The 27,886-nt window shown below is 36.6% G+C and overlaps 1 long non-coding RNA gene across 1 annotated transcript; it reads right to left on the bottom strand.

Moving 5' to 3' along the window:
- Window positions 1–8,338: 8,338 nt before the first annotated feature.
- On the bottom strand, window positions 8,339–26,091 carry LOC129639583 (uncharacterized). The gene is made up of 2 exons (XR_008708481.1): window positions 25,740–26,091; window positions 8,339–10,789 (listed from the first exon to the last, which is right to left on the bottom strand). It is a non-coding gene; the product is annotated as an uncharacterized LOC129639583 (long non-coding RNA).
- Window positions 26,092–27,886: the final 1,795 nt, after the last annotated feature.

The raw sequence follows: 27,886 nt of genomic DNA, 5'->3' as shown, positions 1-27,886 counted from the left end.
AATTTTATGGCTGGTAAATGTGCATTTTCTAAGGCATGGAGTGTGGGTCAGGAGAATACTAGGATTAAGGGGAACTCCTACTACTCTTCTCCTTCCCCCAAAGAGGCTGCCTGCTGTTTCATCTTCTGGCCTAACTTTCTATATACTCTCTTCCCATGTCCAACAGTTTAAAAATTTACCCTACTTTGATTCGAAGCAGGGCTGGATAGGTAATAGTAGCCTGTAGAATATCCAATCATATGTACCTAAATTACCAGTGCTTCTGCACCAAAGAATTGGTGCTTTAGAAGACTCTTGAGAGTCCCCTGGACTGCAAGGAGATCCAACAAGTCCATCCTAAAGGAGAGCACTCCTGGGTGTTAATTGGAAGGACTGATGTTGAAGCTGAAACTCCAATACTTTGGCCACCTGATGTGAAGAGCTGACTCATTTGAAAAGACCCTAATGTTGGGAAGGATTGAGGGCAGGAGGAGAAGGGGACGACAGAGGATGAGATGGCTGGATGGCATCATCAATTCAGTGGACATCAGTTTGGGTAAACTCCAGGAGTTGGTGGACAGGGAGGGCTGGCGTGCTGCAGTTCATGGGGTCGCAAAGAGTCGGACATGACTGAGAGACTGAACTGAACTGCATTTATTTATTTAATTCAAGCAATTCTGAAAATTGTAAAGTAAAAATCTCTCTCTTAACTCCAACCTTATCCCACTTCATTCTACAAATTTAAATATGCTGACATAGGAGCTTCCCTTGTAGTCCAGTTTCTAAGACTTCATGTTATCAATGCAAGGACACTTGCATTGATATTGCATAAATATTGCATAAATATTAGAATACATAATAACATATAAGATCTGTTACCTCTGTATAATAAAGTAATAAAGAGAGTGGTTATTTTGCTTTCACTTTGCAACTATGATACAAAAACTAGATACAAACACAAAATCAAAGTTTGGAAAATTTGATACTAACAAAATTAGTAATAATAACCATTAATTTAGAAGTGAAATACCTTAATAAAATACATTTGGAGACCTGGATTTCCAATTCATGTGCTAAAATAAATTGCCAATTCTTTATTACACTTTGATCTTTAATATTTTTTTAAGCTGATGAAGCATTTTCTACTACAGATCTCACTGGATTGTTATTAACTTGCCAACTCAATAGGGCTTAATCGTTAGCAATTTTTAATATTTTTAAAGCTGTACACCACCCACAGGAGTTTCCAGTGAATTAGTTCCCACAGCTCACCCAGTGATTTTATAAGCATATCTAGCTTTAAGCAATTATTACAATTTTAGAAACCACAGGCAGTTTGATTTTTCTCCTGATGAATTAATTTAGTTCTCATAATTGGTCATGACCTTGTTCCACAGTTCCAATTCAGTAACCCAGTATCAAAGCTTGATTCTTCGCTTGTCCACTCTGCATTTTTGCTTCAGTATTACACAAAGATTAATCCTCCAGTCTCACCAGAGTCACATCATTTCACCACTAAACTCATTTCATTGGCTACCCTTCATGTGTGTTTGACATCTCTTTTCATCATCATTGTTTCTGTGGTGCTCTTTACCTCCTTGTCAACCTCATGTAGTCCCAGTTTCCCTCTGTCTTGAGGCTCTAGCCACAAAGGTAACTTTTTAGGGGAAAAAAAATATATGGGAAACATCAATGTACTGTACTGCCTTGAGAAGATATTTTCTAAATAATACTCCAGTGACTAGATACAGCTCTTGTCACGTCAAAAGCTACACATCTTATTCTTCTTCACTGTTTACTACTTGAAGAATCAGCAGCAACTTAATGCTAGGCATTACAGCATCATATATTTTAGTCATTTTTATGATATTTCTTGAGGCTTCTGCCATAATATTTAAGTGGAAATGGATTCAGTTTTTGCCCTACAGCTTACACTATAAGTGTATGTAGTCATCCATTTAATATCAAGAAGGAATTTGAAATTTCCATTTCTGAGATTATGTGCTCTTTAAATGTAGAGTTCACAGATATAAGGCTCTACAGATAGAACTCATTTGAGTTATATGAAACTAGAAGTATACTGTAATTTTATAATTAATTATTCATATATGTTCACCTTAATTATTTAAACCAATTTACCTGTTAACTCTATATCCTTTTAACAATGTTCTTTATACTAGAGAGAGCTGTAACCCTGAACGATTCTTAGCTCTTACTCCAGCTTTTCCTCAGGGTCTCAAGAGATTTAATGTGTCAGTCTAGCTCTTGTAAATGCCCTAGCTACAGCTTTTTATTATGTTCTCATATAATCTTCTCGTGTCAAGGGTCTTCACTCGGAGCATACTTCTGGGCTTAGACAGAGACTCTACAGACTCAGCATATTTCTCTATTGTATCTTTGAGACCTATTACTGGGAGAGACTTGAATAACGGACACAAAACAGCCATTAGATGATGCACAAAGAATTTGATGAACTGGTACGATATCCTCCCAAGCAAACTTCAAAAATCAGAATTTAAACTGTCCTTGTAAGTAACTAAATTAGAGAAATATATTTTCTCACTATTCTTTTTAATGCTTTTGTTATTTTATGTCTTTGATTTCAAGAGGTCCTGATAAAACCAGAATTGTATTAATAGTATTTTCTAACATGATTCAGATCTATTTGTTCATGACACAATTGTGTGTGTATATTACAAAAGAATTACTGAAAAGCAAAACAAATCCAAAACACTGCTGCTGCTGCTAAGTCGCTTCAGTCGTGTCTGATTCTGTGCGACCCCATAGACGGCAGCCCACCGGGCTTCCCCGTCCCTGGGATTCTCCAGGCAAGAACACTGGAGTGGGTTGCCATTTCCTTCTCCAATTGCCAAAACACTACCGGATCTGATAACTGAATTCAATGGTCTCAATATAAAGGGGTCGGCATTTAAAAAGTACATACATATAAAACATACAGTAGAAACAGACAAATAGAAAATAAAACTATCATTCATTAACACTGCAGTTTACCAAAATTAAGACTGTTCATGAAAATAAACTTTTAAACCAAAAAGCAAGCTAGTGACTGGGAGAGAACATTCCATATTACATATATCAGACAAAAAGATATGTATCTAAAACTATACTGTCTCTTTTGCTACTAGTCACATGTGGCTATTTAAATCAAAGTTAAAACTTCTGGCCCTTGGTCATACCACTGCTACCTTCATCGTAAGTACTCAGTGGTCAAATGTGGCTGGTGGACAGTATCTAAAGCTCTATGTGACAGAGCTATTCTATATAGTATAAAGAACTTTTTAAAAGCTAATAATGAAAATACTATGTCCAGCAACAGGGAATAATCCAAATGTATAATCAATAGGTGAATGAATAAATACTGGTAACTTTATATTAAGAAGTACTATTCACCAATAAAAAATAAACATATATCTCATAAATGTAAGACATGGAAGAATTGCACACTCTTTTTGTTGAACCAAAGAAGCCGGATCTATGTATCCTTTGACTATTTAGGTGAAGGTAAGGAACTTACAAAAATGAATCTATGGAGACTGAAATCATAGTTTTTACCTTTGAAAGGGATAGACAGAGTATGAGAGAACTTTCTAGACCTAATACCCACCACACACACATATGTAGCCAAAACTTTATAGAGAAGATGATCACTTTCATCTAACACCAAAAAGCAACAAATTAATCAAACAAAGCAATACTAGTATTCAACAACCCAAATGTCTAGAATAAAAATTGAAGTTATTAATGTTGAAGAGTGAGAAGTAACTAGAACATGCACACACTCCTGGCAGGATTGTAAATTGATATGATCATTTTGGAAAACATTTTAGCAATTTCTAACAAAGCTAAATACGTGCATACATTATAAACCAGTGATTTCATTTCTAGATATGTATCCTAGAAATGTACACGTCTGTTTGCAAAGAGACCTATAGAAGAATGTTCATAGCAGCATTATTTATAGTAACTCTAAATAGAAATAGTCTATTTGGCGACCATAGCAAAAATCAACAAAACCAAAAGCTGGTTCTTTGAAAGGATAAATAAAATTGACAAACCATTAGCCAGACTCATCAAGAAACAAAGGGAGAAAAATCAAATCAATAAAATTAGAAATGAAAATGGAGAGATCACAACAGACAACACAGAAATACAAAGGATCATAAGAGACTACTATCAACAATTATATGCCAATAAAATGGACAACGAGGAAGAAATGGACAAATTCTTAGAAAACTACAACTTTCCAAAACTCGACCAGGAAGAAATAGAAAATCTTAACAGACCCATCACAAGCACGGAAATTGAAACTGTAATCAAAAATCTTCCAGCAAACAAAAGCCCAGGTCCAGACGGCTTCACAGCTGAATTCTACCAAAAATTTAGAGAAGAGCTAACACCTATCCTGCTCAAACTCTTCCAGAAAATTGCAGAGGATGGTAAACTTCCAAACTCATTCTATGAGGCCACCATCACCCTAATACCAAAACCTGACAAAGATCCCACAAAAAAAGAAAACTACAGGCCAATATCACTGATGAACATAGATGCAAAAATCCTTAACAAAATTCTAGCAATCAGAATCCAACAACACATTAAAAAGATCATACACCATGACCAAGTGGGCATTATCCCAGGGATGCAAGGATTCTTCAATATCCGCAAATCAATCAATGTAATACACCACATTAACAAATTGAAAAATAAAAACCATATGATTATCTCAATAGATGCAGAGAAAGCCTTTGACAAAATTCAACATCCATTTATGATCAAAACTCTCCAGAAAGCAGGAATAGAAGGAACATACCTCAACATAATAAAAGCTATATATGACAAACCCACAGCAAACATTATCCTCAATGGTGAAAAATTGAAAGCATTTCCTCTAAAGTCAGGAACAAGACAAGGGTGCCCACTTTCACCATTACTATTCAACATAGTTTTGGAAGTTTTGGCCACAGCAATCAGAGCAGAAAAAGAAATAAAAGGAATCCAAATTGGAAAAGAAGAAGTAAAGCTCTCACTGTTTGCAGATGACATGATCCTCTACATAGAAAACCCTAAAGACTCCACCAGAAAATTACTAGAACTAATCAATGACTATAGTAAAGTTGCAGGATATAAAATCAACACACAGAAATCCCTTGCATTCCTATACACTAATAATGAGAAAACAGAAAGAGAAATTAAGGAAACAATTCCATTCACCATTGCAACGGAAAGAATAAAATACTTAGGAATATATCTACCTAAAGAATCTAAAGACCTATATATAGAAAACTATAAAACACTGGTGAAAGAAATCAAAGAGGACACTAACAGATGGAGAAATATACCATGTTCATGGATTGGAAAAATATAGTGAAAATGAGTATACTACCCAAAGCAATCTATAGATTCAATGCAATCCCTATCAAGCTACCAACAGCATTCTTCACAGAGCTAGAACAAATAATTTCACAATTTGTATGGAAATACAAAAAAACCTCGAATAGCCAAAGCGATATTGAGAAAGAAGAATGGAACTGGAGGAATCAACCTACCTGACTTCAGGCTCTACTACAAAGCCACAGTTATCAAGACAGTATGGTACTGGCACAAAGACAGAAATATAGATCAATGGAACAAAATAGAAAGCCCAGAGATAAATCCACGCACATATGGACACCTTATCTTTGACAAAGGAGGCAAGAATATACAATGGATTAAAGACAATCTCTTTAACAAGTGGTGCTGGGAACTCTGGTCAACCACTTGTAAAAGAATGAAACTAGAACACTTTCTAACACCATACACAAAAATAAACTCAAAATGGATTAAAGATCTAAACGTAAGACCAGAAACTCTAAAACTCCTAGAGGAGAACATAGGCAAAACACTCTCTGACATACATCACAGCAGGATCCTCTATGACCCACCTCCCAGAATATTGGAAATAAAAGCAAAAATAAACAAATGGGACCTAATTAACCTTAAAAGCTTCTGCACATCAAAGGAAACTATTAGCAAGGTGAAAAGACAGCCTTCAGAATGGGAGAAGATAATACCAAATGAAGCAACTGACAAACAACTAATCTCGAGAATATACAAGCAACTCCTACAGCTCAACTCCAGAAAAATAAATGACCCAATCAAAAAATGGGCCAAAGAACTAAATAGACAATTCTCCAAAGAAGACATACAGATGGCTCACGAACACATGAAAAGATGCTCCACATCACTCATTATCAGAGAAATGCAAATCAAAACCACTATGAGGTTTCACACCAGTCAGAATGGCTGCGATCCAAAAGTCTACAAGTAATAAATGCTGGAGAGGGTGTGGAGAAAAGGGAACCCTCTTACACTGTTGGTGGGAATGCAAACTAGTACAGCCACTATGGAGAACAGTGTGGAGATTCCTTAAAAAACTGGGAATAGACCTGCCTTATGATCTAGCAATCCCACTGCTGGGCATACACACTGAGAAAACCAGAAGGGAAAGAGACACGTGTACCCCAATGTTCATCGCAGCACTGTTTATAATAGCCAGGACATGGAAGCAACCTAGATGTCCATCAGCAGATGAATGGATAAGAAAGCTGTGGTACATATACACAATGGAGTATTATTCAGCTATTAAAAAGAATACATTTGAATCAGTTCTAATGAGGTGGATGAAACTGGAGTCTATTATACAGAGTGAAGTAAGCCAGAAAGAAAAACACCAATACAGTATACTAACGCATATATATGGAATTTAGAAAGATGGTAACAATAACCCTGTGTACGAGGCAGCAAAAGAGACACTGATGTATAGAACAGTCTTATGGACTCTGTGGGAAAGGGAGAGGGTGGGAGGATTTGGGAGAATGGCATTGAAACATGTAAAATATCATATATGAAATGAGTTGCCAGTCCAGGTTCGATGCACGATACTGGATGCTTGGGGCTGGTGCACTGGGACGACCCAGAGGGATGGAATGGGGAGGGAGGAGGGAGGAGGGTTCAGGATGGGGAACACATGTATGCCTGTGGTGGATTCATTTGATATTTGGCAAAACTAATACAGTTATGTAAAGTTTAAAAATAAAATAAAATTTAATTTAAAAAAAAATAAAATAAATAGAAATAGTCTAAATGTTCTTTAACAATATAAGGGGGGGGTCAATGACATAATATCAGTATGATGAATTTCTATATAGTGATACATATCAACAAATCACAACTTCATGCACCAACATATCTGAATCACACAAATATAATGTCACATAAAAGGACCCAAGCAGAAAAGCAGACATACTCTATGATGTCATTTACATTAAGTTTAAAAACAGACTAAACTGCTCTATGGTGTTAGGATAATGATGATCTTTGAGAGCAAGAACAAAAAGTAGGATGAGGGTTTCTGAGGTGCTGATAATGTTCCAGTTGGAGTTCTGAGTGCTGCTCACCTGATGGGTTCACTTTAGCAAAACATCACTTCTGTACAATTCTGACATGTGCCATCTTCTCTACATATTTTACACTTAACATGCTTATTAAAATTTTTTTCATCAAAAGATATCATTAGAAAAAGGAAAAGAATGTGAGAATATATTTGCAGTGCATGAAACAGATCTCTTTTTTCAGGGAAAGTTTATTGATGGTTCCCTATAAGTTACTATATGGTTGCCTTCACATCCTTCATCTCAGATAATCTTCACAGCAACCGCATGATTAACCCCATTTTACTGAGGAACCTGAGGCTTAGAAGGTTTGAGTGATTTTCCTCAGGTCACCAACACAGGCTGACTTCAAATCCACGCTTTCCAGCTCTAAAGTCATACAGTAACTGCTAGAAGGATTTCCCCAGCCATTCTTCCAGCCATAAGTATATATCTATTTTTCCTCGGATTGTTTAAAGAATTAAGATAGATTTTTGAATGCATATATGTTCATACAGATAATATACTCTGTACTACAAACAGAAGCAATATGGTATATAAGAGCATGAAATCTGGACTCAGAAGGAATCCTGGGCTGATCAATCACTGATCTGGTTTTGGAAAGTAACTGCTCTGAATCTTGGTCTCCTCCTTGGTAAAATGGTAGTACTTTCATATCTACCTAGAACAGTGTTTGGCACTATAGAAAGAATGGGTGCTATTTTAACATGTCAAAGTGGTAAATACTTATAATGAATAATCTGTTAAGTATATTCATGCAGTCTAATCTGAGGCACAATTTAATTTGAAGCTGAGTAACAGTTTTGTGTTTCAATATGTCTGATAATGTCCAGAACAGTTCTATTGTATAATAATAAATGAAATTCATCACGTAAATATAAGAAAAGGTAACTAATGGGAATATAACAAAATTTATTTTTACAAAAAATTATATAATGTATATAGCATTATAGTGTTAGATATTCTTAATTTCAAAATAAATATAGAACATGAATAAATAAAAGCTTAATAGAAATTTGTTACTCCTTTGACTTAATACCAGAAGGCAAGTTGAAAATTACACATAATATTTGAGGTTTTTAAATCCATATATATATATTAGTGTCCAAACTTTAAAATTTCAATTTTTGGAAAGTAATCCAGGCCATCACTTATTTCATTTCTAGAATCTGATATCGGTATAGAAAATTTGGACATGTTATTCCTTTCCAAATGAATTAAAGCACATATTTGTATAACTACTTTTGAACTCATTTGCAGAGAATTATTCAAAGTGTTTATTCAAATGAATTATAATGCCAGTTTTTTAAAAAGCCAAGTCTTTGATCCAATATTTTCTAGCAAGTTGACATAGGCATTTTCTCAAATGATATTAACAAATTGGTATCTCTCGTAAGTAAAAATCATCTCTTGGTGTATTATGCCAACAATGTCATCTGATCTCCGTGTAATACACCAGACCTCTACAATCACCAAGCAGTCTTAAACTTACTGTGACTTAAATCAAAAAGATTATTTAATCCATGATAATCATGACCACATCCATGACTTGCTCTGTTTTTAGTATTTTATCCCATCCCCACAAAAGAAAAAATGATTCCTGGAGAATAATGCAATGAAGAGAACTATGTTCCAATTAATGTCACTTAAATTTATCTTTTGTACCCATACCAGCTTCAATAGCAACCAATGAAAAAAAGATTTCTATAATTTTGGCTTATTTCCATTAATTTTAAGACATTTCTTAACATATGTGTGCCTGCTAAGTCACTTCAGTCATTCCCAACTCTGTGTGACCCTATGGACTGTAGCCTTCCAGTCTCCTCTGTCAATGGGATTCTCCAGGCAAGAATATTGGAGTCAGTTGCCCTGTCCACCTCCAGGGGATCTTTCCCATCTAGGGATCAAACCTGAGTCTTTTGGATCTACTTGTATTGGCAGGTGGGTTCTTTACCACTAGCGCCACCTAGGAAGCCCCTTAACATATAAAAATAAATAATTGCTTATTGTTCTCAGAGAAACTAATCAAAAATGATTCATTGCATTATTATGGGTTGTATCATGTAGCCCCTTATCCATATGTTGAAAGAATATAGAGCTACATACCACAACCACCAGTTCCTAAGAGTGTGGCCTTGTTTGGAAAAGGGTCACTGCAGTGTAATTAGTTAAAATGCACACAGAGAGAGCACTGTGTAAATATTGGATATCCACTGCCACAAGCCAAGGAAATAAGAGAAGTTGGGAGAAAGATCTGAAACAAGTTCTTCCCTCGTACTTTCAAAAAGGAACATGGACTGCTGACACTTTGACCTCAGATATGGCCTCCATAACTATGATTCAGTACCTTTCTGTGTCATAGCCTGAGGTACTGTTATAACAGACCTAGCAAACTAATATACACATCATATACCTTTTAAGAGCATTTGTAAAATGAGATGATAGGAAGGAATCACAAATTATTTCTCTCTCTCCTAAGTTCAACTGTATCAGTTCAGTCACTCAGTCATATCCGACTCTTTGTGACCCCATGAACTGCAGCACACCAGACCTCCTTGTCCATCGCCAACTCCTGGGGCCTACCCACACTCATGTCCATTGAGTCGGTGATGCCATCCAACCATCTCATCTTCTGTCGTCCCCTTCTCCTCCTGCCCTCAATCTTTCCCAGCATCAGGGTCTTTTCAAATGAGTCAGCTCTTCACATGAGGTGGCCAAAGTATTGGAGTTTCAGCTTCAACATCAGTCCTTCCAATGAACACCCAGGACTGATCTTTAGGATGGACTGGTTGGATCTCCTTGCAGTCCAAGGGACTCTCAAGAGTCTTCTCCAACACCACAGTATATGTATTTGCAAGACTAAATGAAACAGTACTATTAAACTACCTTTGGAAATGTTTCCTTCTGTTTAAAACACATAATTCTTACATTGCTACATAGATGATATTTTTTAAACTTCAAAGTTTAAATATAAAATTTGTCAGGTTTATATTTTCAGTTATTCAATAGTTTTATTTCATAATATTGTCATTTGCTTTCCAAAACAATGATTATTGAAACTCTTGATTATTTGTTCATTTCACTAAGGTTTTTACCATATATCTTTTCTGAAGTGTATTTAGAGTTCTTACTACAGATTTTTTTTCACAATGGCATATTTTCAAAAAAGTTACACTGTGCACATTAGACAGACAGCAGAAGTCTATATTTCCATTAAGAAAACATTTACTCCAATTTTCCTTGCATCAAGTAGCCTGTTGGAGGATGTGTTATATGTCAGGGCTTCCCCAATGGCTCAGCAGATAAAGAATCCGTGTGCAATACAGGAGACACAGGTTAGGTCCCTGGGTCAGGAAGATACCCTGGAGAAGGAAATGGCAATGTTAACTAAGTTAACAAGAGAGTTAACTTAGGCAGGTTGATAAGGAGTCCAAGTCTAAAGCCCCTTTAAGGAAGAGGTAAACATTCTCTTTTTCACATTCTTTAGCCTCACACAAGTAGGCCTTGTAGGCAGCTGTATCTCTTGTTTAAGAACATGCCTTTTTTTGAGCTTTGGATGTTATGTTATGGGAAAGGGTCTGGGCAAAATTCTCACAGCCTTGAGGTTTTTTTTTTTAATCTATTCTCAGTAGCTAGTTGAGAAGAATATAAGGCCCCACTTAAGTCAGTGGGACGGGTACTCTCCTGCCCCCTTCTGACGTCTATGTCAGAAGCTTTGTCTGTCACTTGCACTTTAAGTAACATCTACACTAAACTCTGAGTGATTGAGGCTGTCTTTTGTCCCAGAGTTAACTCTTCTCCTTCAGAGACCACAGATCTGGTGACATCATTCAACATTCACTGTAAGTTATCACAGCCCACTCCAGTATTCTTGCCTGGAAAACCCGATGGACAGAGGAGCCTGGCAGGCCACAGTCCAAAGGGTCAGAGTCAGACACAGCTAACCATGCAGGGATGGCATGGTTACATGTCAAGTTTTTTTTCTTTTTTTTAAGTTTTAAATTCTTTTAAGAAAGTATGAAATATAACAACAAACAATGTCCACCCCAGAGCTGAGAGACAATAGGATGTAATGGACTTCCCTAGTGGCTCAAATTGTAAAGAATCTGCCTGCTTTGCAAGAGACCTGGGTTTGATCCCTGGGTTGGCAAGATCCCCTGGAGAAGGGAATGGCTACCCACTCCAGTATTCTTGTCTGAAGTCCATGGACATAGGAGCCTGGTGGGCTACAGTCCATGGGGTCTCAAAAGAGTCAGGCACAAATGAGCAACTAAAACTTTCACTTTGGGATTCCCAGGTGGCATTAGTGGTAAAGAACCTACCTGCCAGTGTAAGAGACATAAGAGCCAATGTGGGTTCGATCTCTGGCTGAGGAAGACCCCCTGGAGGAGGGTATAGCAACCCACTCCAGTATTCTTGCCTGGAAAATCCCAAGGACAGAGGAGCCTGGCCGGCTACAGTTCATAGGGTCGCAAAGAGTCGGATACTACTGAAATGACTTCAGGCACACAGGATGTAATGAAAATTCCTGAGGTCATGTCCTGTATATAGGGGACGTCAGCCAACTCCAGTGACATCCTCCTAGCGTGTTACCAGATCTGCCTTTTTAAAATGACAGTAAATTTTAAGAAAACGGTGGAGATTTAAAAAAGAAGTACATGTTTGGTTTATTTGTGGCTTCTGGGATTCCTGGTCGTCACCTGTGCTCTGTTAGTGTCACTAGGTACTCACAGAAACTTACACTCAAAATAGTCAAGATGTTTTTTTGTTTTTGAGCCTGTGGCTTTCATTCAGGACCCCAAGTCAGAGACAAGACTCCTGCTCAAAGCAGAAAAAAAAAAAACTTGTGGTTGTGGATTCTAGATTGCATTCCCCGATTCCCCCGCCCCAGACACTCTATGAGCCACATGTATAGAAAGTCCTGGTCTCTGATGAACCTCTGAGAAAAGCAAAGGGTGCAGAGGCCCCATTCTTGGATGAAGGCAGCAGTGGGGATGAAGCTCAAGTCCAACAGAATATAGGCCTAGGTTCCCAGAAGACTGGGATGGAGGGACAGCCTCCTGTCAGTATCGTGGGGCCAGTGGAAACTCCACGAACTTCTGGGCTCACAAGAACTGGGGAAGGGAAACTTCAGCACGGAGCTCTACGAGGGTGGGACTGGGAGGGCAGTGTCATTTCTGCACCGCTGTGAGCGGAAGAGGGCATGGAAGGAGGACTTAGGGATCTTAGCAGATCCTGCTCCTGTAGTGTGATTGGCCTGAAATCTGGCTGACTTTCTACTTTGGAAATGGGGAAGAGACTGCTGGGGGTGACAAGCTCATCTGTCAGCAGGACCCAGCCTGCCTGTAGCAGGCAGAGATGGTCGTGGCAGAAGTCACTTAGCCCTCTCTGAATGTTTCTACCAGCCGGGCCGGGCCGTGGCCTTCAGTAAAGCAGCTCTGTGCCTGTTCTGCCCACAGTCTGGCCGAGGGCTCCCAGCCATGATGTGGGGAGCAGCAGACAGCTCTAGGCTCCAAGGACTATAATAAACTTAACCCCAGTTTATTAAGTACTCCTGAACTTCCTCAAAACAAAACAAAACAAAACAAAACAAAACAAAAAAAGAGGCTGGAAGACCCCTCTAGTGCTTAACTAAGGGGCCATCTCTAATAACTCTTCTGCTTGGTCTTGACTGAGCATCAGAGAGAGCTGAAACCACTGATAAGGCATAGCACAGCCCAGCCCTCCTCAGACCCAGTTGACCTTGCTCTTCTTAGTTGGCCCTCTCCTGATATGTCTGTCCTGCCTGAGGTCCTTCATCCCTGCTACGGTGAGGGGCACAATGGGGCACAATGATTCTTTATACTAGATCCACTTTTGTAGCTTTTGCCTCATCATGATTTCACCTAGACATCCAAGAGCAGAAATCCTGCTGTCATAAACTTATACATCCACACAGTACTTCTAGCTTTACTTTTTTGAAACCTTAAACCTACACTTCTCCTTGAAATTCTACCTTTTTAGCAATAATCATCAGTGTTTTTCTAGATTTTTTAAAAGTCCTATTATTGAAGAATTGATTAACCCAGAGTTCCCTTTCTGCAACTCAAAGTATCCTTATATATTATACACATGTGCTAAGTCACTTCAGTCGTGTCCAACTCTGTGCGACCCCATAGACGGAAGACCACCAGGCTCCCCCGTCCCTGGGATTCTCCAGGCAAGAACACTGGAGTGGGTTGCCATTTCCTTCTCCAATGCGTGAAAGTGAAAAGTGAAATGGAAGCCGCTCAGTCGCGTCCGACTCTTAGCGACCCCATGGACTGCAGCCTACCAGGCTCCTCCATCCATGGGATTTTCCAAGCAAGAGTACTGGAGTGGGGCGCCATTGCCTTCTCCGATATTACATACATACACACATTCATACACACACAAATCCTTTTAGAGATATTTAAATTCCAAAATGGAAAAGTAAAAAATGGAAAATTAAACTGATGAATAAATGAATAATAGCTGTTATTCCTTTAACTTAGTATCAAAAGTGTGACAATTTCTCATTTGGACTAAGATTTCAGTGTTCAGGGTTATATTTTTCAAGACCTAGAGCAGTCCAGGCTCCTTGCAAAATGACGAAAGGGATTAATTGGCAAACAAAACTGGTAGCATTCTCCCTTCTAAAACCTTGTATTTTATTAGAATAAAATGTAATTATATAGACAAAAAAGTATATAATGTTAAAATATATATGTTCTAGTATATAAAAATCCAAATTCCTTTGTCTTTTATGGTTTTATATCCGCTGCACCTTTTCAAAATTATTTTATTAAATCCCAGAAGTCTACTATGAGCTCCTTGAGAGCAGAGTTTGCATCATTCTCCTTTGTATCCTGACTTTCTTGCACAAGACTGGGCTATAATCTGTAATCACACATGTTTTTTGATCAATAATAATTATTTGTGTTTACTTGATCATTTATCTTCCATCTATCAATTCCTTAAAGGAAGAATTGTTTTTATTCTCTTTCTCATATATATATGTACACACACACACACACACATATACTCATACATATATATACACACACATATATATACATATATACACACATACACATCTTTATGCATGTACACACACACACACACACACACACACACACACATATATATTCTATTTCTCTAGAACTACTATTCTATTTCTCTAGAATTACTACTGGGTTTATGGAGGAATCTTAACAGTATATGCTATATACCTCATCATTTTCAACATGCTGAACCAGGATCCCCTGGAAAGACACAATAGTGCTTTTGGCAGACACACACACTCCTTCAATATTCTTAGCATTCTGTACCCTACAGAGGAGTATGCGTAAAGCTTCTGAAACTTATCACCTTTACCTATATAATTTAGAAAGGCTGACAAAAAATAATTTTGGTTATTTCAATACTTACATCAGTTATTCTAAATGACTCATCTGTAAAATTATGTACAAAGTACAGATAAAGGGAAATAAGTAAAACATCCCTAAGTGATCATTTTTTAATGTGGTCATACATTAAATAGGACTTCCCTGGTGGCTCAGTTGGTAAAGAATCTGCTTGCAATTCAGGAGATCTGGGTTTGATCCCTGGGTTGGGAAGATCCCCTGGAGAAAGGAACAGCTATCCACTCCAGTATTCTGGCCTGGAGAATTCCATGGACTGTATAGTCCATGGGATAGCAGAGAGTCAGACATGACTGAGCAACTTTCACTTCACTTTATACACTAAATAACTTACACATGAAAAGAATCCATTTTTGACCTGAATTATCTGTTCCTTCATTCAAATGACTCTGTATACAGAATACACTAAAAATATACAATGCCTTTTAACATTTCTTTAATAAATAATTCACATTCCTTTTTCCCAAGTGAGAAATAAATGTGGCCATATACAAATCTGATAGTTTGATTATATTATTAAGTAAAAAGTTTGAATGAGATCGAGGAATTATTAGGTCTGTCTCATATTCTTTTTTACACTATTGTGGCTTATAACTTCCAGAAATATCTTAATTTCTATAATAAATCAATTAACTAAAATTCAGTATTGTACTTTTCCAGATAGATAATGAATTGATATCTACTGCCATACAAATAATTATAACATTAATACTATGTAACATCTTTATATTTCATTTAAACAGTGGTATATAGCATCAGTTTATATAAAATATTAGACCTTTTAAAAATTATAAACTTAGGATATGTGTGTACTAAATGAAAATAATGGGATACATGATTTTCTATTATTAGTCATTTTGGTAATAAAGTTTACAAGTTTTCGTAATTCTAGATAGTATCTTTGAATATAGTAAGTTTTCTGCTAATAATGACATTTAATAAATGATCTCCAAGACTTAATTTTCTATTATTCCGTATGCTATTTCATGTCAATTTTTAACCAGAAAGAGAATTAATGTGAATTTGAACCCTCTTGGTGTGGTGGTGTTAGTTGCTTAGTCATGTCTGACTGTTTGCAACCCCATGGACTGTAGCCTGCCAGGATCTTCTGTCCATGGAATTCTCTAGGCAAGCATACTGAAGTCAGTAGCCATTTCCTTCTCCAGGCATCAAACCCAGGTGTCCTGCACTGCAGACAGATTCTTTACTGTCTGATTCACTGGGGAAACCCATGGAACCCTCTTACAAAATACTTATTTATTTTTCAAAGGAAATATAGAATCAATATCAACATATGAGATTATACAAACACTTGGCAAAGCAATCGGTGTATCTCACAGGAAGAAAATAGTGTAAGAAAAGAAAGAAACAAGACACATTAAAGGTAAGCCATTTTTAAGAAACTATTCTATAAGTAGTACACACTAACAAATTCCAAGAGTTCTAGAGATGCAGCCCTCGAAAACTTATAAATAATGCAAATAATGGTATCTACTAAAAGTTAAAGAAAATCAAAACAGTGGATCAATTAAAAAACCTGACTAAAGTTCTAACATAAAAAAAGAAAGTAACAATTAAATGAAACATCTGACATAAATAGAAACAACAACATATTATGTGAGCAAATTCATAAACATATCCAGAAAGAGGATATTCTGAGAGCAAATGTGAATGCACCTCTAAAAAGATGGGGTGTCTAATGATGATACAGCCTAGTGCCATTACACCCCCAAACTCTTGTTCTTCTGAACACAGCCTACCAAGTAATATTCTGATTATAATATGGCTAACATGGCCTATAGGGAGAGACTGCACTTGCCAAATGGAGAAGGCAATGGCAGCCCACTCCAGTACTCTTGCCTGGAAAATCCCATGGATGGAGGAGCCTGATGGGCTGCAGTCCATGGGGTCGCTAAGAGTCCGACACGACTGAGTGACTTCACTTTCACTTTTCACTTTCATGCCTTGGAGAAGGAAATGGCAACCCACTCCAGTGTCCTTGCCTGGAGAATCCCAGGGACGGGGGAGCCTGGTGGGCTGCCGGCACAGAGTCGGACACGACTGAAGCAGCTTAGCAGCAGCAGCACTTGCCAAAAATTGTATCTTCACACTGCATTTGAAAAATGAGAATTTTAAGGTATTATAATCAGTGTTAGACACTCTTTCTGAGGCCAGTCAACACTGAATGATCAAGAGTACTAGTGAGTGCATCAATAAGATCATGATGATGAAGCTAAAATTGACTGAAGGTTTTACCACAGGCCAGACACCATATTGAGCATTTTAAGACTTTTAATTCACTATCTCATTTAATCTATGCACATATCATCTCTGTAAGGTAGGTCCTTACATTAACATTGTATTATATCCATTTTTCTCTTTGTGGATAAATTAAGTTGCAAAGCAATTAGGCTACTTGCTCAGGGTCCCTCGTAAGTAGCAGAACACAAATGCAACTACAGGTCTGTCTGGCTTTGGAGCCTGTGCTGCAGGCTTCACTCCACCGCTTCCACAGTGATTCTGCTCTAGGAATGATCTCTTGACCTCACTGACCAATTGTTTTATTTGAGATTTCCACATTTATTTTAGATGTATTTTGGGTAAAAAAGGGATTGTAGACATTGTATCTGGGATCTGGTGGGCCAATAAATTTTCAGTTTAAAACAACTAAATCAGTGTTATGAATTAGTGTTTTAGGAAAGAAAAAAAGAGCACAGGGAAAAGCTCAATCCTTTGTTAGGCATGCGTGTTGCAGCATAGTGAGAGGCACTGACGGCCCCTCTTGAGCTGTTGTTACTTTCTGAAATGGAAGCGCTTTAGTCTTCATGAATGTCAGTCTTCACATACACTAGTGTAGCTTTAAAAAAAGAAAAGGAGCACAGAAGCTTCATCCATCTTCTGAGACGTCATATCATGACTTTCTATAGAAGCACTTTGCATTTAAAACACTGAACATGTTCAGAAACATTATGGTTTGAATCTAAGAGTTAAAAGCTTTAAACACAGGCTATGGTAGCCAACTTCAGGCAATGAACATAGCAATATAGTAGCAGTACCATATGCAATGTTGATGGATGGTCCTGTGACTCAAAGTCTTTGCTAATAAGTGTATTACATAAAATCCTATTTTGAGAATCTACTAATAAAACCCAGCAAAGGACAGGAAATAGATAAATGCATGTGATTAAGCACCTGCACCTGTATTTCCACTGTATAACTCATCTGATGCCATAATTTTGCCAGCCTTAACTCCACTATACATTTTTTAATTGTTATTACATTGGTCTGTTATCTGAACAACATCTCTGAAAGAAATATTTATAGATAAAAGTACATCTTATCCACTCATTTTTAACTAATACATATTTGGACCAAGTTATGACCAACCTAGACAGCATATTAAAAAGCAGAGACATTACTTTGCCAACAAAGGTCTGTCCAGTCAGGGCTATGGTTTTTCCAGTAGTCATGTATGCATGTGAGAGTTGGACTATAAAGAAAGCTGAAACTCCAATACTTTGGCCACCTAATGGGAAGAGCTGACTCATTGGAAAAGACCCTAATGCTGGGAAAGATTGAAGATGGGAGGAGAAGAGGACGACAGAGGATGAGATGGTTGGATGGCATCACAGACTCAATGGAAATGAGTTTGAGTAAACTCCAGGAGTTGGTGATGAACAGGGAGGCCTGGCGTACTGCAGTCCATGGGGTTACAAAGAATCAGACATGAATGAACAAATGAACTGAACATATTTGGATAGAAGAGACAAAATTCTGAATGAGAAAAAATAATGTTAAATCTATTTCATTCTGGAGTAAGACTAGGGAATAAAAATCAAAAGCTATTCCCCTTGGTTCACGACAGAACCCATTTCCTAAATTCACCAATGTTTTACCTTGAGCTGAGCTAGGAAAATGCCACTATGCAGCAAGCAATAGGAATGGCTTGGTATGAATGATATGTCAGGTTGATACTACATTCAGAATTCCAAGAAGTGCAGTGGTTGATAAATACAGTTTAACATAAAGGATATTTTTCTACTAGAATATTCAAGTAGGATGTGCCTATTCATAAAAATCTTCAGTGGCATCAGATATTTGTGTATAATAAATTAAGAATGGTGACAAGTTAGGTTCTGACTTCAAGGAATTCAGAATCCACCAGAAAATAAGACATATGTACATAACAGAAAAATTAAATACATATAACAAATAAGAAATTAAATACTTAAGCAAAAGACAAAGAGGCTGGGAAAGAAGATATGTGCTTGTATGGGCACTCAGTCATATCTGATTCTGTGAATCCATGGACTGTAGCCTGCCAGGCTCCTCTGTCCGTGGGATTTTCGAGGCAAGAATACTGGAGCAGGTTACCACTTCCTGCTCTAGGGGATCTTCCCGACCCGTGATGGGGATCGAACCCCTGTCTCTTGCATTTCCTTCATTGGCAAGTGGATTCTTTACCACTGCACCACCTGGGAAACCCAAGAAAGGAGTTAATGGGGTACAAATCCTAAAATTGGTAATAACTTCATCACCAAAGAAATTGGTCAATTTAGGAAAAGGGTAATGATGTAAGTATAAAGAAGCATACTAACACATCTAACATTTCTCAAATGCTAATATGCATCAGAAACTAAGCTATCACAATATCTTTATATTATTTCACTTAGTCTAATTAAAAACTGTCAAATACAGTCTTGTGCTCATTTTATACGTGAGTATACTTAGATTCAAAGAAAGTTACTTGTATAAGTCATACAAGTAGCATACAATAACTAATAGGTAATAAATAATACTTAGGATAGTGCATACAGTAAAGCCAAGGAAATAAAGATTTTCAGAAAAACAATGGCATAGCAGAGTGGATAGTCATGGATCTGTGCTCATAAATACTTGGTCTTAAAATCTGGCTCTATTAGACCAGCAATATGATGTTGAAGATGTTAGTAGATAGCTATAAATGTGTAAAACTACATGTATGTGTACATAAAGTGTGTATTTGATTGTTGTTTAGTCGCTAAGTTGTGTCAGACTCCTTGTGACCTCATGGACTGTAGTACGCCAGGCTCCCTGGTCCTTCACTGTGACCCAGAGTTTGCTCAAATTTATGTCCACAGAGTCAGCAGTGCTGTGCAATACTAATTTTAATGTCAAGTTTTATGTTGCTGTTCAGTTGCTCAGTCATGTCTGACTCTTTGTGAGCCCATGGACTGCAGCATTAGTCTTATAGAGATGGAAATATAGTATGTTATTAAATTATTTAGAGTGAAGATATGTACTTAAACATTGTCTGAACAAGCAGACAATCATTGTATAAGGATTACATTTACAAAGTTGGCACTATCCAATTTTTCCTTTGACAATGATGCACAAAAAGATACAGAAATATTCTATCTCAACTCTTTCAGGATCATGGATAAGAAGACCATCACCTAAACGTCAAGGCACTTTTTTGGCTATTCAGTGGAATATCTCCAACATCTCATTGGCTTAAAATTACAACGTTTGCTTCCCTGTTTGTGAAAAGATAATCTGTTGACTCCAAGACAACTGGTTTCCATGCTTCTGTAACAATTCAGCCTGACAGAAGTTCTACAACTTTATAATTTTCTGATTCAGATCACAGTCTCCAGGTTAAAAAAAAGGGAGGGGAGAAGAATGCTCAATGTCCTCCACTGTGTTTAGTTGCTCAGTCGTGTGCATCTCTTTGTGACCCCATGGACTGTAGCCCAGCGGACACCTCTGTCCATGGGGATTCTCCAGGTAAGAATACTGGAATGAGTTGTTATGCCATCCTCCAGAGGTCTTCCCAGCCCAAGGACTGAACCCAGGTCTCATGCATAGCCAGTGGATTCTTTACCAGCTGAGCCACCAGAGAAGCCTGTCCTCCACTGTGATGAATTCAGTCTGTTTCAGTTAATATCCAGAACGCTCTGATCCTACTCAAGATCAAGGAAGTGGAGGATTAAAATTAACCTTGTTAGAAAGAGAACCAAGTGAACTAAATGGAAATTGGCACCAGAAGTGTAACACAAAGCAAGAAGTGGGGTCTGAGACTTTGGAAATGGGAACATGTTTGACAGAGCTACTGGGAAATAGGGGAGTCATGAAAAGCGTAATAAAAGCATGATCAAGTAGCACCAGAGGTCTAATTTGAGATCATGGATTTATGGTAAGTTTCAGTCCTCATGTGATTTTGATTTTTAGAATGTATAAGGACAAAGACGATGAACTGAGATAGTTGAGAGTCAAGGGAGAGGAAATTTCATTGCAATCTCAGGGTGAATTTAAATAATTTTCTTATAAAATATTGAGCCTGGATGAAAGCCAAGTAAAGCCAAAAGAATCTAAAAGCCTGGGTCAAATAGATATTAGTGGTGACTGCTGCTGTAGATGCCTAGACATACGAATTACAGTCAAGCATTAAGAAGAGTCAGTTTCAGCATCAGCATCTTTTCCGACCAAGGGTCAGTACCACCTCTGAACTCTTAAATTCAAAAATACAGTTTTTCCATTGGATGAGTGGATAGTGATAAAACAGCTGTGTACTCATTGCCTACCCATTCAAGCCTAACAATGACCTTTTTCTAAAACTGCCTCTTTTGAGTAATGCCTTCCTTTTGCATAAGCGGCTGTTCAAATCTCACTGCTGAAACTTGGTATTAGAAATATGTTTATGGTACTACTTCATAGGGAACTTCACTTAAAAGAACAGATCACCCTTGAAGTTGATATTCATATGAACAAAGTATTGTGCCCGAGAAAAGCATCTTCTAAATTAATGAAAATAGCACATCTGTGATTTTTTTCTTTTCCTTTTTGCTATTTGTATGTTAGCCAGTAGAGTGTAACAACAATAACAATCATATAAAAAAAAAGGAAGAAGAAAAGCCATATGTCCTCATAGTCATTATGAAGAAGTTAGAGGATAGTAATTTGCACCAGTGATGGGCTATTTGGCTTCTGTTTAGTTGAAAGGAATGCTATCCATATATTGACCTGAATTTTCCCTGGTAGCTCAGCAGTAGAGAATCCGCCTGCATTGCAGAAGTCACAGGAGACACAGGTTCATCCCTGGATGGGGAGGATTCACTGCAGGAGGGCATGGCAACCCACTCCAATATTCTTCCCTGGTGAACCCCATGAACAGAGGAGCCTGTTGGGTATACAGTCCATTGGGTCACCGAGTCAGACATGACTGAAGTGACTTAGCACACACACATGAAATTAGCTAATCATGCAAAACCTTGTCAGTTATGTGACAAGGTTTGTGACTGACCCTCGTCAGTTTATTATCACAGTAATTTGTTGACAAAAAGGAAAGAGTATTCATTAAAAATACTGACTCAGGTTTGATTAGATTTTTCATATTTTAAAAAACCTTCAATTACTTTAAACAAGAGAATGTTAAACATTTTAGACAAATATTTGCATAGTCAGATCACCAATGTGTCATTGAAAATGTATTTTTGGGATTGTAAATCAGAAGCATATAATCTTGAGTTTTAAAGCTTTGATTTTGGATCTCTACCCTAGTCAAAACTTTCTCAAGAGATATCTCATCAGTAGCCAACTTGGCATTTAAGCTATAAATATTAGGTCTACTGTAAGCATGTTTGGGGTTTGGTATTTAATTTCACTACTAGGTATGTGGTTATTTAAAACAAATTCAGTGTCATTAATTTGTGAGTATCCCTCCTTGATCCTCAAACTGGCCCCAGTCTGATCAATATTTGAAATAAAATCCTACAGAAGCCTCCAGGTCATGTGTATATTATAAATGTGCTACCAAAAATGTCATGAGCCAACAAAATGATCTTTGAATTTTTTAAATTATTTAAAGTTGAACTGAAAGGCAATTAAATATGATTTAACATTTATAAAAATATATTGGAAAATGTAAAAATTTCCCTTAGACATTTTACTACAAAGTCTGTACCAAGAGAGAATATTGATTACTGTTTGGTGTGTTTTCCTCTCTACTGTGTTCTTGCAAGGGCTGAAAATATACCTTTTTCTTTACATCGCTAGCCCATGTCCCATAACTGATACTAAACACATCTCTGTTTATTAAACAGCCTCATTACACAATTCTAGACATCCTTCTACTTATCACTAACCAGAAGCAATATTTTTTAAACATTAAATTCATACTGAAAAACATTCTTATTCCATATTTTAGTGAATTCTCACATAGAGTGCATCACTTTTGCTTCTGACATAAAACAACTTGTTTTAAAAAACAATGGTTTTGTGTTAGAGCCTTTTTATAATATTTATTTATAATGTTATAATTGAGCTTCATTAAAATCAAAGGCTTGGCCTTATTACTTTCCTTTAACATGTATTGAGTTTTTTGTTTGAATCGCACTTCCTTTATATTTTTATTATCTGTCACACTGAACACATAATAGATGTGATAAATTTCTGGTTAATGAAAGAAATGAAGGAATAATTGAATTTACTGAGGAATTTGCATGGAATAGTTGCCAATAGGAGACAAGACTGGTGAGTTTTGAAATGAAATGCATTGCTAAAGAGGGAACAATGCAAAGGTCATATCTACTTTTCATGGTATAGCTTAATCTTGAACTTAAGAAATTACTTAAGTGTTTCTGATTACATAGTCAATTATTTTCACATAAGTTATATGAGTAAATGGATTGTTAACAACATAATCCCATTTTATTACTTGTGAAGATAGTTGATTAAAAATTTTAATAAGATAGGTTTTGTTCTTTTATATTTGTTATTAAATAAAAAGTGGCAGACAATATGTTTTTAAAGGCCTACCTTAAATCAAACAACATGATGTTGTAAGTGTTTCCAATGAATTTGGCTATCCAGAAATGTTGCTCTACTAAAATAATGAAGACATTTGAAGGATAAATCCAAGTTTTTAGAAAATGTATACAGTTTAAGCCTTAGAATTAACATAGAGCATAGGAGAATAATCCTGTATAGTTCACGAGAGCCTGTCTTTGCAAATTTGCCAGCCTTTTGGAGTTTCAGGGTCCCCTCAGTCAAGAGACCTTTTATGCCATTTTAAGCCCTGGCTTTATTTTGAATTTTAGATTCCTTAAGGGGAAACCCTCCCTTTTCCCAGTTTATATGTTTTTTTTTTTCCTTGACAGTGTCTGAAGCTGTTTGAGGACACTCCCCTAGAACCGTCCAAACTATTGTGTTTCTTGAAGAAAAATAAATTATCACGAAGATTCCCCCATACATACACATAGAGACTAATTAGAGATCATATCCCAGATACACCAGGGACTTGTTTTTAGCATATTGTTTATGATATATTATTCTTCTCCTATTTGCATTTATAAGACATCAGAAAATTATAAATAAGGGCTAAGTTTAGATTCTATGAACATACAGCAAAATCATCTGGGGACTCATTATTTACACACTGTTGAAAACTGACATTTATTGTGACCAGCATAAATGTATTTTGGCTAAGACCACAAAACATTTAATAGTTTTACATATTAACACACACAATATGCAGACCATTAGGAGTTAACGGCTCTAGGCCAGGTCTAAGTGAGTACTGTTTTCACACATCTTAGCTTTTCTTTTTCCAAAATCAATATCTGCAAATAATAAATGAGATCCCAGAGGGTTGAGTTAAGCTCCAACCACCACAGAGCAACTCTGCAATTGGTCACTGACTCAATAATGCAGGTGAGTGCCACACTATAGAACATCTTTAGCAGACTATAATAGAAAATTAATAGCTTTCAAATCAGCACTAGGGTTACCCTAAGGATTACATAATAGCGTGAGTTAGAACACTCATTCAACTCCAAGAAGTATAAAATGCCATAAAGATCTGAGAAAGATACAACAGCCTGAACATGATGCTTAATTTGTTCCCTTCACATTGTTTTCTATTCGGACAGCAAAAGGCTAATGATATAAAAGTGTCATGTTGAAACAGTGTGCTAATAAGCCGCATTGCAGGGGTGTCTATGGTGTCCCTATGAAGTTCTTGTATCGCTGGACAGAGATTTGTATATCAGAATCAGGAACCTGTGCATTGTAACTATTCTTTCTTAAAGTCAGTAAAAAGTTAAACATTCTACACACACCCTCATTCTATCTCAACACTTAGGTTAAAGTTTCCCCATGAGAAGCAAAAGCTTTGTTTATTTCCTCTGCTATGTGACTCTTTCATTCATGGAGATCAGAATGATACTCTGACTGTAGGTTTGCAAACTAAATAACCATAAAGAAAAAAAAATTAAGCATAACTTCCTTACTTACATATACTTTATTTTACAGAATTGACTACCAATAGTAGCAACGACTAAAAAGCCCTCAGTCAAGAAACTGTATTCCCACCATCCTAACATGATGTCAGATAACTTCTGAGCTGCACAGCATAAAATATGCTTCTGTAAGAAGACAATAGTGTGTGATAGAATATCAATTATTTATTTATCCATTTTTCAATGCTTGAGAAATCTATGGACACAGAGGGCCCAAAAATAAAACTTGGAGGGTTCTATTTCTACAGTGAGTATGTTAAAGACAGGCAGAAAGTAAACAAATTCTTTCTAAGCTTTATCAAGTTATTGTTTCCTTCCATTACTTGACATTTTAAAAGCAGACTAGTTCACATCTTTACGAAAACACTTTTTACCTCAAAAGCTGTAAATAAGTCAGATTTTTAAAGGAGCAGATATATCTCCTAATGCCTCTTGTCAAAGTATGTGGCTTAAATCTATATTTCCAGGTATTAGATATAAAATCAAAATTTTAATAACTATACCTCAAGCTCTAAGATTGGCCATTAGTCTTAAAAAACCAAACCCAAACAAGACAAAAACCAAAGCAAATATTCCTGAGAAAATACAGCCGCTAAAGGACAGTAGATACTTACCCACAGGCTGCCAACATCCAGTCATTTGCTAAAGCTAAAAGCATATGACATTTCCCCGCAGGCTACTTGTCTTTTACTTTCCAACGGAGTTTCATCACCTAATTTAGCACTATCAGCAAAGATTTGGGACAGCAAAAAAAAAAAAAAATCTTCCTTCCTGGTTTTGTCCTTCCAGTTCTTTCTCTTAGTGGCTTGTGCCCCGCACACAAAATGGCACCTTTCTTTCGATGCGGAAGCAGGTTTTATATACCAGGCATGTGTGAGTATGCCACAAAACACGCGTTCCTTATCATGCGCTTGTTAGCTTGTCCAATCTATGGCAATCACTTCAGTCCCAGGGGTTGAAAGACACAAGACGCAGGGAAAAAGGGAAGCAAAAGCTGAAGAAAGATCAATACTGCACAGTGAAACAAGAAGTGTAGGCTATTTACTTTTCATTGATCTGATGATGCAAGAGAAACACCTCAAACTGGTATTAAATTGAAGGAATACATCTTCTGTGTTTTTTTCACCTCAAGGTCAGGAAAGAGCAAAAAAGAAATTAGAACAAACAGAAACTAATCACACGAGTACAATAAAACTATTAATCCACATTACAAACCCACATAGTAACGTAATTAAATTTCAGGTTGAATGAGATTCACAATAAGACAAATACTGTCCGGCTTTTCAGTTTAACTTGTTTAAACTTGTACCTAGAACAACTACAAAACATACACAGTTGTACATGAGGACTGAATTAGACCAACATTTAATACCTGGCTAGAGGCCCAGACTTACTTTTCAATAATCCCAGAAAATTAGAAACGGGCTTTATTCCAGCCACAGAGAAAATTATTGAACATGAATTCTTGGGTTCTAAAGTAAAGATCACAAATGGTTTTCAAAAGAGTTCTTCCTAGAATTCAGTGCCAGTTTTCCTTCAGGTTAGAAAATTCTAGGCTTCTAATATATCTGGATAAAAGAAATTTCAATATATTCAACCAAGCCATAGACTAAAGCACTTGAAATTCCTATAGTGACACAATGTGAATGGACTTGAGAGATTGGTTAAACCTTTTGATATCAGTGCTAATGTGAATAAAACCTACACTATTATTCATTTAACTGTTCATTCATCCATTAATGTAAGTTCTGGGGTGGGCACCATAAGCATATGTATATACACTGACACATATTTTTTAATATAATTTTTAAGAATACCATGGTTTCATTTGGGTCAAAATTTCAGAATTAGAGAAACCAAGGCAGTAAAATTAAATATTTAAGTTAATATTTTCTATATCTACTACAGATTTTTGCTTTGTGGTTACCTTGAGACTTACATATAACAGAGTTATAATGATCTATTCTAAACTGATAAATTAACTTTTAAAAAGATTGAAGTATAGTTGATTTACAATGCTGTTAGTTTCTAGTATATAGCAAAGGGTAAGGAGGGTAGCATAAATTAGGAGTTTAGGGTTAGCAAATACAAACTACCACATATAGAATAGATCAACGATAAAGTTCTACTATATAGTACAGGGAACAATATTCAATGTCTTATAATAAATGATAATGGAAAAGAACCTGAAAAAATATGAATAACTGATAACTGATCACATACCAAAACTCAACCCTTTTCCTTCCCTCTTTCACATTTTGTGTTTTGATGTCACAATTTACATCTTTTTATACTGTGTATTTATTAACAAATAATTGTAGCTGCAGTTATTTTTAATGCTTTTGTCTTTTAACATTATACTAAAGTGACTTATATACCCCTATTATAGTATTCGAGCCTTCTTGATTTGACTACATATTTATCTTTATCAGTGTGGTTTTATGTTTTTGTTTAACTAATTAGCAATTTTTCATTCATCTCAGCTTGAAGAAACCTCTTAACATTACTACAAGGCAGGTCTAATGATAAGAGGAACTCCCTCAGCTTTTATTGTCTGGGAAAGTCTATCTCTCTTTCATTGCTGGAGGACAGTTTTGCCAGGTAAAGCATTCTTGGTTGGCAGGTTTTTTCTTCTCTCTCTCTCTCAAAACTTTGACTATATCATCTCCTTTTCTCATAGTCAGCAAGGTTTCTGCTGTAAACCCCACTGATAGCTTTATGGGCGCTCCCCTCTATGAAATGAAGCTGTTTGTTTTGGTTT

Source organism: Bubalus kerabau, chromosome 1 (genome assembly GCF_029407905.1).
Source record: "Bubalus kerabau isolate K-KA32 ecotype Philippines breed swamp buffalo chromosome 1, PCC_UOA_SB_1v2, whole genome shotgun sequence".
NCBI classification, from domain to species: domain Eukaryota; kingdom Metazoa; phylum Chordata; class Mammalia; order Artiodactyla; family Bovidae; genus Bubalus; species Bubalus kerabau.
This window is presented reverse-complemented; position numbering and strand designations above follow the sequence as displayed.